The sequence below is a fragment of the Malus sylvestris genome, chromosome 1 (genome assembly GCF_916048215.2).
Source record: "Malus sylvestris chromosome 1, drMalSylv7.2, whole genome shotgun sequence".
In the NCBI taxonomy this organism is placed as follows: Eukaryota; Viridiplantae; Streptophyta; class Magnoliopsida; order Rosales; family Rosaceae; genus Malus; species Malus sylvestris.
Window position 1 is genome coordinate 1,755,451 of NC_062260.1, and position 12,627 is coordinate 1,768,077.

Here is a 12,627-nt window from a genome sequence, read left to right on the forward strand (position 1 = left end):
ACAACGTAACATCTTCAATAAGCGTCCAATTTGTACCTGCATAATTAGTCATTTTGTTGGAAAAAAATTGGAATGAAACTTTGAGAGAAAGATAGGAATGTGGTTGAAAGTAGTTGAGAAAATATGAAATTGTGGTGTAAGATAGAAGATAATGAGAAGGTATTTATAGAAAAGTAAAATCAATTTTTTTTTTGTTTCAAAATTTTTCAAATTTTTTTTTCCAAATTTTTATTAATTTTTTATTCACATAATTAATCTCTGCCTTTGGATAAAAAAAATTTTGAATTCTGTTTGTACCATACTTGACCAATCCCGAAACTACCGAGCACCGGCCAACGCTATACTGTCAAGGACCCAGAAGAGTTCCCCTCCGACCAGGAGGCCAATCACTACTCGACACGTGTCAAGATTAGAAGCCAATCAGAGCGCAGCACGTGTCGACATCAAGAACCAATCATAACATGACACATGTCAATGTGACAAAGCTACAAGTTTTTCTATAAATAAGGGTCATTCCCCCACAATATTGGCTAATGCCATTTGTGTTAAATCATTCACAAGAACTCACTAAATTGAGAGCTTGATCCTTTGTACTTGTGTAAGCCCTTCACTACTAATAAGAACTCCTCTACTCCGTGGACGTAGCCAATCTGGGTGAACCACGTACATCCTGTGTTTGCTTCTCTGTCTCTATTTATTTACGTACTTATCCTCACTAGTGACCGAAGCAACCAAGCGAAGGTCACAAAACCTGACACTTTCTGTTGTACCAAAGTCTTCGCTGATTTTGTGCATCAACATTTGGCGCCGTCTGTGGGAAACGACACTTATTCCTACTCTCTTCAGCTGTGTCAAGCTGGTTTCTATCATTCGTACACTTTCTTTTGATCAGGCATCCCTCTCCAACATGGGAAGCGAAGGAAGCCACAGCACACAGAATGACACCCCCCTTGCACATAGTGCGAAACAACGAAAGAAGGAAGGAAAACGAGTTCTTCTTCAAGCTAAAGTCGATGAGTTGGAAGCTCAGAACAACAAGATAGCAATGAGGAATGAGGTCCTCCAGGAGCAATATGAGAAGCTCTGCGAGACACTCCACGAAGCTAGGCAAGCTCAGACACGCGAGCTTGTTGCCCCCGTGGAAGTCAACCATCAACTGGGTGCCCTCCAACATGGAGGGTCACATGCATTCGACATAGATATCCCTGATAGGGAACAGATTACCCCTCGACTTGATAAGCAACATGAGGCTTCTCTTAACCCAGTTGCTTCGACCCGAACCATGAGAAGTGGAGGGAGACACCTCTTTGCTGAAGGGGCAGAAGGATCGAAAGCCGTCTTTCGCGATTGTCGGGATTTCCTGAAGCAACGTCAAGAGAATTCCATCCATATAAGCTCAAAGATTAATGACCCAAGGATTTCTGAGAGACTCGGTCCCTTGCCACGGCCCAAGCCGGCCACCAATTTGGGGAAGGGGCAACAAGTCCTAGAGAGACATGAGGGTACAGGGGACTCAGAGGTGTTCCGACAGACATACCCTGGAAGCCAGTACAGCGAGTCCAGGGAAAAATCACATGCCCTTGATCAAACCTTCCTAATTCCAAGAGGAGATGGAGATTTACGAAAGAAAGCTCCAGTGACACATAACTCCGCTCAGGACCCCCTTGTCCTACAACTTCTTGAGGAAGTAAACAAGTTGAAGGCTGAACGTCAGGCTGAAATACCTGACTGGAACCGACCCAGGCCTGGCCCTCTTACAAGGAGGATCCTCAACACCCCCCTTCAAGCAAAGACAAAGCAAAAGCTTGGCTTGCAACTTTATACTGGAAAAGAGGACCCGATTGAGCACCTTAACCTCTTTGAGTCCACCATGGCATACCGGATGCACACCGACGAAGAGCGATGTCTTCTCTTCCCCTCCACCCTCTCTGGTGGAGCTCTAAATTGGTATTGTCGTCTTACACCTGAGACGGTAGACTCATTTGAGGAATTGAGGAAACTATTTGTTTCCCAACACATTTTCCAAACCGATCGCTTGCACTCTGCAGATGACTTGTACATTATCCGCCAGAAGCCAGACGAGTCATTACGTATGTATGCTGGCCGCTTCAGCCATGAATACTCCCGGTGTGCCGAGGCAGACGACAAGACTGCCCTCAAAGCCTTCACGGCAGGCCTACGTGATTGTTTCTTTAAATACATGATCAATGCCAATACTTGGAAGACTTACTCTGAGGTGATGGCGCAGGCTTATAACCATGCCTCCGCCGAGGCAAAGACATATCAGGAGAAACCCCCTACAACCATCCTTTATCAACAAGTGGGAGGTGGAAGCCAGACTCACCTAAATGAGAAGACCTCGACTTTCCAAACAGCAGTGGCACCTCCCCATGCCTTGCATAATGCTTCACCGAATCAACAGACATATCAATTTCAAGGCAAGAGGAAGGATTTCCATCCTCACCACTCTCCTTTCAGTAAAAAGAGTAAGGGACACTATCCCGATAACCAAGGGTATCGCCACAATAACGTTCGCCCCCAGGCAGTCAATGCAGTGGGTCAAACCCGCGTCAAGATACCCCCTACCCCAAGGTATGAGACATACACGCCCTTGAATGCCACATGCGCGGCCATTTACCCCAGCATAGCTCACCTGATACCAAAGCCAAAGCCGAGGCACCCAGATTACACGCCCCCGAATAACGCGGGCATGTTTTGTTGCTACCATGAGCATAACGGCCATGATAGCGAGAAATGTATCATCCTCCGTGATCGTATTGAAGCTTTGGCACGAGAAGGAAAAATTGATCAATTCCTTCTTCACCCTCAAAGGGATAACCGTAACCAACGCCAGGTGAATGTCATATATTCCATAAGCGGCGGCACACCCATATCTGAATCTTCCAATAGGGCCATGAAAAACAGTGAACGAAGTCTGAGGCCTGGTCACCAAGTGTTTCACGTGGAAGACATCAGGGGAAGGAAGTATCAAAAACCTAACTGGGATCCGATATGTTTCTACCCTGAGGAAGAAAGAGGCATCATCTACCCTCATAACGACCCATTGATCGTGGAGGCTCACATAGCCAACTTTGATGTTCGACGAATCCTCGTAGACACAGGGGCTTCGGTCAATATCATGTTTGCCGAAGCTTTCAGGGCACTCAGTGTAGTTGAACACTTGCTCGATCGCTCGATTTCTCCTCTGATAAGCTTCTCCGGTGATATCGTGCAACCCTTAGGGAGCATACATTTACCCTTTACTATTGGTACAGGCCCTTACACGGCTACCATTACCACTAACTTCCTAGTGGTTGACTGCCCAACGGCATACAATGTCATCTTTGGGCGCACAGGCATCAATGATCTCAAGGCTATGGTATCCACGCATATGCTATTGATGAAATTTCCAACCCCCCATGGCAACGGCTACATCAGAGGAGATCAGCTTAGTGCACGATCATGTTACAACACTTCAGTTAAGCAACAACACTTGCCCGGACCCAAGGAAACCCTGTCTGTACATGACCAAGTCACAAAGACCAGCCTAGATGAAGCGAACTTGGATCTTCCTGATAGCAACAATCAACCCGATGATCCTCGAGATGACTCTTTCACCCAGCAAGCCCAACCTGCTGAAGAGTTGGAGAAGGTACCTATCTCAAGAGATTATCCAAATCGCATGGTGAAGATTGGCACCACATTGTCACCACCCCTTCGGTTAGCATTGATATCTTTTTTGAAAGAGAACACTGAAGTCTTCGCCTGGTCATACGAGGACATGCCAGGCATCTCTCCCGATGTCATCTGTCATCGTTTGAGTATTGACCCCAAGATCAAGCCGGTGAGACAGAAGCGAAGATCTTATGACGCTGAACGATACGAGGCAATGAAAGCAGAAGTTGAAAAACTCAAAGGCATAGGTTTTGTCCGCGAAGTCAATTACCCGACATGGGTAGCAAATGTGGTCCTTGTTAAGAAAAATCCGACCAAAGAAAGTCTTTTGCTTCAAAAGGTCTTGTGTAGAATGTGTGTTGACTACACCGACCTAAACAAAGGGTGTCCGAAAGATAGCTTCCCTCTTCCTCTTATTGACAGACTTATAGACTCTACGGCCGGGTGTGAACTCCTGAGCTTCATGGATGCTTACTCAGGATACAACCAAATCCTCATGAACCCTTCGGATCAAGAACACACAACCTTCACTACCGACAGAGGACTATACTGCTATAAAGTCATGCTTTTCGGCCTAAAGAATGCAGGAGCGACTTATCAGAGACTAGTCAACTCAATGTTCGTCGAGCAGATTGGGAAGAGCATGGAAGTTTACGTTGATGATATGTTAGTCAAGAGCAAACATGCTGACCAACACATCACCAACCTATCTGAAACTTTCACTATTTTGAAGAGGTATCGAATGAGGTTAAACCCCAACAAATGTGCCTTCGGCGTGGGCTCTGGCAAATTCTTAGGCTTCATGATTAGCCAACGAGGCATTAAAGCTAACCCTGAAAAGATCAAAGCAATCCTCGACATGAAAGAGCCAATAACTTCAAAAGACATCCAAAGCCTTACTGGCAAGGTGGCAGCCTTAACCAGATTCATCTCTAAGGCCACAGACAGATGTGCTCCTTTCTTCAAAGCACTCAAGGGAAATAAGAAGTACATTACATGGACGGAGGAATGTGCCAAGGCATTCAGGAACCTCAAAGAGTACATGAGTAAAGCCCCTCTGCTCTCCAAACCAGAAGTTGGTGACACTCTCATCATCTATCTATCGGTTTCGGCTTCAGCAGTCAGTTCTGTTCTTATTCGAATGGACAGTGGTGTCGAACGGCCCGTCTACTACGCTAGCAAGGCCCTACAAGATGCGGAGACACGATACTCCAACATTGAGAAATTAGCTCTAGCATTGGTCATGTCTGCTCGGAAACTTCGCCCTTATTTCCAAGCACACGCCATCATCGTGCTTACCAATCACCCTCTTCGACAGATACTCCAGAGTCCTGACACGTCTGGGCGAATGATCAAATGGGCGATAGCATTGGGTGAGTTTGACATCTCCTACCAACCAAAACCAGCCGAAAAAGGTCAAGCAGTAGCAGATTTCATCGCCGACTTCACATATCCTGTTGACATTGCTTCTACACCTGAAGCAGTAGCTTCATTACCATCGGAAGCTCAGAAAGTAGAATCAACGACCTCAGCATGGAGTCTGTATGTTGATGGCTCATCCAACCAACAGGGATGTGGAGCGGGACTAGTCTTGACTACGCCCGACAAAGTAGCAATGGAGTATGCTCTTCGTTTCAAATTCAAGGCATCAAACAATAAGGCCGAGTATGAAGCCCTTCTAGCAGGATTACGTTTGGCCAAACACCTCGGGGTTAAACAAATTGATATTTTCAGTGACTCCCAATTAGTGGTCAACCAGGTTACCAACAACTTTGATGCTAAGGACAGCTCCATGGCAGCATATCTTACGCAAACACAACTTTTGCTCAAGCACTTCCACTACCAGATCACCCAAGTTCCTCGAGCGGCAAACAGTCATGCAGACGCCCTGGCTCGCCTCGCCTCAGCTGTGGAAGACAAGATTGGAAGAAAAATTCATGTCGAACTGTTGGCAACACCAAGCACCATGGCCGCAGAAGTATGCAACTTACAACAGGGGGATAGTTGGATCACCCCGATCTATAATTTCCTTGCTCATGGCACCCTCCCAAATGATAAAGTCCAGGCTAAGCAAATTCGATACAAGTCTACCCGCTACCTGATCATCAATGATCAACTCTATAAGCGAGGTTTTAGCCTGCCATACTTAAGGTGTCTTACGCCTGCCGAGGCGGAAATCGTCCTTCGGGAAATACATGAGGGAGTCTGTGGAGATCATGCTGGATCTCGGTCCCTAGCACACAAGACTTTTCGCCAAGGATATTACTGGCCAACACTCCACCAGGATGCCATCAAAGTATCCCGCTCATGTGACAAATGTCAACGATATGCAACTATTCCTCATTCCCCTCCAGAGCCTCTTACTCCTATGATCAGCCCTTGGCCCTTCGCCCAGTGGGGACTTGATTTGATCGGCCCAATGCCGGCAGGGAAGGGCAAAGTCTGTTACGCAGTTGTTGCAGTGGACTACTTCACAAAGTGGGCCGAAGTAGAACCCTTGGCAACCATTACTGAGGCAAAGATAGAAGACTTCGTGTGGAAGAACATCCTTTGTAGATTCGGCATTCCCAATGCGATAGTCACTGACAATGGGCGACAGTTTGACAACAAGAAGTTCAGGTTGTTCTGCTCTAAGTTCAACATCAACTTATGCTTTGCCTCTCCAGCTCATCCCCAGTCTAATGGACAAGTTGAGGCCATCAACAAAATAATCAAGCGCACTTTGAAAACCAGCTTGGACAAAGCTAAAGGCTGTTGGCCAGAATTTGTACCCCAAGTTCTTTGGTCATATCGCACTTCATATCGGACTTCAACAGGAGAAACTCCATTCTCACTTGCCTTTGGCACAGAGGCGGTTGTCCCTGTTGAGCTCGAGCAAGCAACATTCCGAGTCCAGAACTACATTCAAAGTGAAAATGACAAACAACTCACCCTCAACTTGGATTTAGTCGAGGAACACCGAAACCAAGCTCACTTGAGGAATGTCGCCTACAAGCAGCGCATTTCCAACTATTATGACTCTAGGGTCAAGCCTCGTTCTTTCAAAATAGGAGACTGGGTCTTAAAGAAAAGATTACTCTGCGACAGAGTCCCGAGTGAAGGCACACTTAGTCCAAACTGGGATGGACCGTATGAAGTCATTGGCATCAGTCGCCCTGGCTCTTACACACTTAGAAGCTCCGATGGCAAGACCCTTGGCCATCCATGGAACGCTGATCACTTGAAGTACTACTACAAATAGACTCACGATGTACAAGTGTTGAGCTATAGCCGTTCGGCATCCTATGTAATGAAGGCCATTTGGCAATGAATTCAATAAAGAGGTAATTTAGCCAACTCAGCCCTCACTCTTTTACATTCATAGCAAGCGATGCCGGAACCCTTCTCAATCAGAAAGCAATCCGTCTTCCACAGTCACTACAAAACAAGCAAATGAAGACCGTGTCAAGCGCAAAAAAAAAAAAAAAAAAAAAAAAAAAACAGCTTCATCCAAAAAGCTTCACCCGAAAAGCTTCACCTCCAAAGCTTCACCCACAAAGCTTCACCTAAAAAGCTTCACCCAAAAAGCTTCACCCGAAAAGCTTCACCTCCAAAGCTTCACCCACAAAGCTTCACCTAAAAAGCTTCACCCACAAAGCTTCACCCAAAAAAAAACTTCACCCGAAAAGCTTCACTTAAAAAAGCTTCACCTACAAAGCTTCACCTAAAAAGCTTCACCCACAAAGCTTCACCTAAAAAGCTTCACCCACAAAGCTTCACCCAAAAAAAACTTCACCCGAAAAGCTTCACTTAAAAAAGCTTCACCTACAAAGCTTCACCTAAAAAATCTTCACCTAGAAAGCTCCCTCTACATACTTTCATCTACAAAGCTTCACCATCAAAGCTTCACCTCGAAAGCTTCATCTACAAAGCTTCAACACCAAAGCTTCACCTACAAAGCTTCAACACAAAACCTTGCTCCAAATAAACAAATTTTGTTCACAAAACCCAAGATGCCCTTGAACTTGTACAAAAACACTTGGGTAAACATAAACATTTTTTGTTTTACACCCACAAGGGCCCAAAATTTTCCTTCTTATTTATTCACTTATATATGTTCCCAAACATATTATAATAGATCCAACAACAAGCCAAAGTCCCAAGTTTCATAATGGACAAAAGTACAAGCAATTCATCAATAATGAAGGTGCTACAAAAATTGGAATATGCCCCAAAATAGAAATCCAACCCAAGAGACTTTTTCTCTCTCTCCCTCTTCCGCCTCCTTTCATCTATCAAATTTCTACAACCTCTGCTCTTCTCCAATGGAGCTGAATTTTGGACACCCTATAGTTCTTGAGCATATGAACAACTTTCAAGAAGGAACCATTTCTGTTTGAGCGACGGAAATTAAAGTGTTGAAGCTCCAAACATGACAGTCGGATTCTTGCAGATTTCGAAGCTGCTGTGATGTTTCGAAGATCTGGAAATATTTAACCATTAGTTCATTCTGAATTTTTGATATGTTATGAAAGAGACGATGAGGAACAACTTCAATGAAGAAAGCATGCCGATCTGAACAATAGAAAATGGAGTTTCGAAGCTCACAACAAATCTGACGGGTTGACAGAAAAATAATAACCAGTCATTCATCATACCTGGATTTCTGGAGTTATACTGCTCCGAGGGATCTCAAATTTGGATATGTTGTAGTTCACGAGCTGAGGAACAACTTCAATGAAGAAAGCATACCGATCTGAACAAGAGAAAATGGAGTTTCGAAGCTCACAACAAATCTGACGGGTTGACAGAAAAATAATAACCAGTCATTCATCATACCTGGATTTCTGGAGTTATACTGCTCCGAGGGATCTCAAATTTGGATATGTTGTAGTTCACAAGCTGAGGAACAACTTCGATGAAGAAAGTATGTTGATCTAAACAAGAGAAAATGGAGTTTAGAAGCTCACAACAAGTCTGACGGATTAACAGAACATTGATGAACAGTTACTCATCATACTTGAATTTCTGAAGTTGTACTACTCCGATAGATCTCAAATTTGGATATGTTGTAGTTCACAAGATAAGGAAAAACTTTCATGAAGACGACTTTGCAATCTGAGCTATAGAGAAAGGTGTTAGCTTGCATCCACTCAGGCTGATTAGTGGAAACGAAAAGCAATTCCACCAAAGAAAAGATGAAAAAGAGAGAAAAGCTACTAATTGCACTTGATCTTGTCTAGTCAATAGCATGCAGCATCAAACACACAAAAGTTGGAAATATTTTTAGATAAAGCATATACGAATGTGTGACATCGAAACAAGGATTCGTTACTTTGACAAATTAGTAACACGCGAGACACCTCATTCGGCAACTCTCTTCGCCTGAAGACTTGGGGGACTCCCACCATATGCTACTGCACCTTGATACTCGGCAGTCTCACAACCACTCAGTGACTTGGATTTTTCAAGTCTCCAACCGAGAAGTTTTCCTCACTCGGGAAATTAAGGGAACACTACCTCAAACTACATGCTTCACTCACAAAGCTTCAACAATACAGGTTTCAACAAAAGCAAAAATTCAAAGAACTTTATGAAGAAGGCTTTGGTGTATTTAACACAATATGTTGAAATGAAGCAAAGCTTATTTATTAATATTTTCGATAAGCCACAAATATGTACATATACATGAGTCAAAATAAACAAACAAAAGGGAGCCTTCACAAAGGTTGCTTAGGGGAAGTCTCAGCAGTCGGTAAAGCCCCAGAAAGAGAAAGCACCGGAGGGTGGTTATCCGGAGCCTCAGTACTTGACAAAACCCCAGAAGGATGAGGCATTGGAGGTTCATCATTTGAAGCTTCATTACCAGGTACAACCCTAGAGGATGAAGGCAATAAATGCCTTTGGAACAAACCCACAAACCGCTGATGATCAAGTAAAACCTTACCATCAGATTCCTTCATCTGGTCAAGCTTCCTCTTCATGTTTGTAGCATAGTCATGGGCGAGCCGGTGCAACTGCTTATTCTCATGCTTGAGCCCTCTAATCTCCTGTTTGAGACTCATCACTTCAGCAGCCAATGATTCAACTTGGCGGGTTCTAGCAAATAGGCGTTGGGCCATATCAGACACAGAACCTGCACACTGAACACTAAGAGCCAGAGAGTCCTTAACAGCCAACTCATCAGACCGTTTGGAAAGTAGTCTGTTATCTTTGGGAGTGAGAAGGTTCCTGGCCACCACTGCAGCGGTCATATCATTCTTCATCACAGAATCCCCAACGGTAAGAGGACCAGTAGGGGATATGAAGGATGGGCGCCATATGTTGTCTGGAGAAGGCGTGGCTGTCTCTTCTCCAAGGTTCAAGTCAAAACGACGGTCGGAGGGTCCAGACATTTTCAAATGTGTTGAAGAAGGAAGAGGTCAGACAAATCAAGATCTTAGAAGTGCAAGAAATGAGCTTCTACTGGTAGAGATTCAAGTGTGCTGTGGAACTTACTGCCAGCCTCTATAAAAATCTGCACTCGACGGAGCTTCAGAAATCGAAGAGGCATTTGCTTTCTCAAAAGCTGGGCTGCTCAGAGACCACGAGGGCCGATCTCAGAAATCGAAGAGGCGTTTGCTTTCTCAAAAGCTGGGCTGCTCAGAGACCACGAGGGCCGATCTCAGAAATCGAAGAAGCACCTGCTTTTTCAGCCTCGTCAGCACCTGTCACATGCACACTCAGCTTTGTGGAAATTACGGGCAATCTGTCGAAGATTTCTGGTGAAGTAGAAAGCACGTGAATCTTACTGTTCAATCACCGCTCTCCATATGCACCATCAACTCCTCGGGTACCACATATAACTTTGTCAAAGATCTCTGACAAAGTTTAGGCACGAGAATTTCGAAGTTCCAGCTACCCTACTATTACCCATAAGGGTAAAAGAACAGCACCACTGCTTGACAACTGGAAAGTCCCTATGTGTGTCGACCTCCGTGTTTTGCGGCAAGACAGGTTGGCAAGAACGTCCAACCTTTACTCACATTCGAGAAAAGACTCCCAACATAATTACTTTCTCAAAAACCGGAGTAGCACCGCTTTCCGAATCTCGAGAGTCAGATCCTCGACGGGATTGCTTGTTCGAAAACCGAAGAGGCACAACTCTCAGAACTTCGAGAGCCAGATTTCCTTAGATAAAGCTTGTCTGTAATCTTCACACATAATATCAGCTTTCCAGATACCACATACCACTTTTTCAAAGTGCTCTGACAAAATTAAAACACGTGAAGCTGGCAGCTCCCACTACATTGCTGTGACCAAGAAGGGTAAAGGAATAACATTACTACTTGTTATTGGGAAATCCCTATATACATTGACCTCCCTCCTCAACGGACAGGCAAACCTGCAAAAATGCTCAACCCTTTCTCGCATTCGAAAAGGCACCCTCAACATAACCTCTCTAAATACTCAGCTTTATTTCCCCTCGATAATACCTCAGCAAATAAGCCACACCAAGAACAAGAGTATCTCATATCATCAGGGTCGAAAGCAAGAGTATCCTATATCATGCTTTCTCCCTGTCTTTGTCTTTGTCCTTGTCCACACCTGCAGGACAAGGAGAAAGAGAGCAGTCAGTCGGAACCTGAAATCAAACCTCCAATTTGGAACTGACTGCCTGGAGCCTTTGCCTGGTTGCTTACTTAGCATTGCTCTCGAGTACTCATCCTCAACTGCTGTCAAGGTCACGAATTCCACCGGCAAATACCTTATGACAGTTGATCAGATATTGGCTCTTTACACTGAAGCTGCCAAGCGTGGATGAGTCACTATGAAGGAATGTTCTGAAGGACCATTTAAATGCAAAGGTTGCACACCACTTCTGCCATGCAAAAGATTGAAGCAGAAGGTTCAACGGTGAGCTGAAACAGATCACTACAGCACGACACCTTTCCATACCACATTCATTATTCCGTCAACAGCAAAAGTATCCCATATCATCAAGGTCGAACGTACTCTAGATTTGATGGACTTGTTTTGACCCTCAAATTTTTGAGTCGGCCTTATACTCTGAAGGGCACCAGAAAACCCTCCAGCACAGTTCAAGAATAAGCCTGTGGAAAGTTACTTCTTCAAAAGCAAAAGTATCTCATATCATCTCTTATCCATTTGCTTCTCCTTATCCTGGCAGTTGAATGAGAGACAAGGAGAAGGAGAACAATCAACCGGAAGCCGAAGTCAAACCTCTGATCCTGGGTTGCTTACTTGGAAGTTTGACTGCTTACCTTGTCTGTCACCTTTTTCGGCAGATCTCCTAGCTCGGCGACTTGGGGGACTCCTACTATAGGGTTTGTATCGCACTTGACCAAGCCCGAAACTACAAGTAAGCTTCAAAGTGAAATTGATACATTACCTTGTGCATCTTCATCAGCTAAATACACCATTCCCGGATGGAGGAAAGGTACTTCCAGAGAAGGGCAGATGAAGATCAGACCACACTTCGGTACTTAGAAGTTTCGTGATTACTCAAGGGATTGGATCTTGCAAGTCCCCAACCGAGGAGTTTCCCTCACTCGGGAACTTAGGGGAGCACTGTTTGTACCATACTTGACCAATCCCGAAACTACCGAGCACCGGCCAACGCTATACTGTCAAGGACCCAGAAGAGTTCCCCTTCGACCAGGAGGCCAATCACTACTCGACACGTGTCAAGATTAGAAGCCAATCAGAGCGCAGCACGTGTCGACATCAAGAACCAATCATAACATGACACATGTCAATGTGACAAAGCTACAAGTTTTTCTATAAATAGGGGTCATTCCCCCACAATATTGGCTAATGCCATTTGTGTTAAATCATTCACAAGAACTCACTAAATTGAGAGCTTGATCCTTTGTACTTGTGTAAGCCCTTCACTACTAATAAGAACTCCTCTACTCCGTGGACGTAGCCAATCTGGGTGAACCACGTACATCCTGTGTTTGCTTCTCTGTC

The 12,627-nt window shown here is 44.7% G+C and overlaps 1 long non-coding RNA gene across 1 annotated transcript; it reads right to left on the reverse strand.

The window, feature by feature from the left end:
• Nucleotides 1–6,832: 6,832 nt before the first annotated feature.
• Nucleotides 6,833–8,786, reverse strand: LOC126617842 (uncharacterized). Its single transcript, XR_007621549.1, has 4 exons — nt 8,494–8,786; nt 8,313–8,410; nt 7,407–8,137; nt 6,833–7,290 (listed from the first exon to the last, which is right to left on the reverse strand). It is a non-coding gene; the product is annotated as an uncharacterized LOC126617842 (long non-coding RNA).
• Between the last annotated feature and the right edge of the window lie 3,841 nt (nt 8,787–12,627).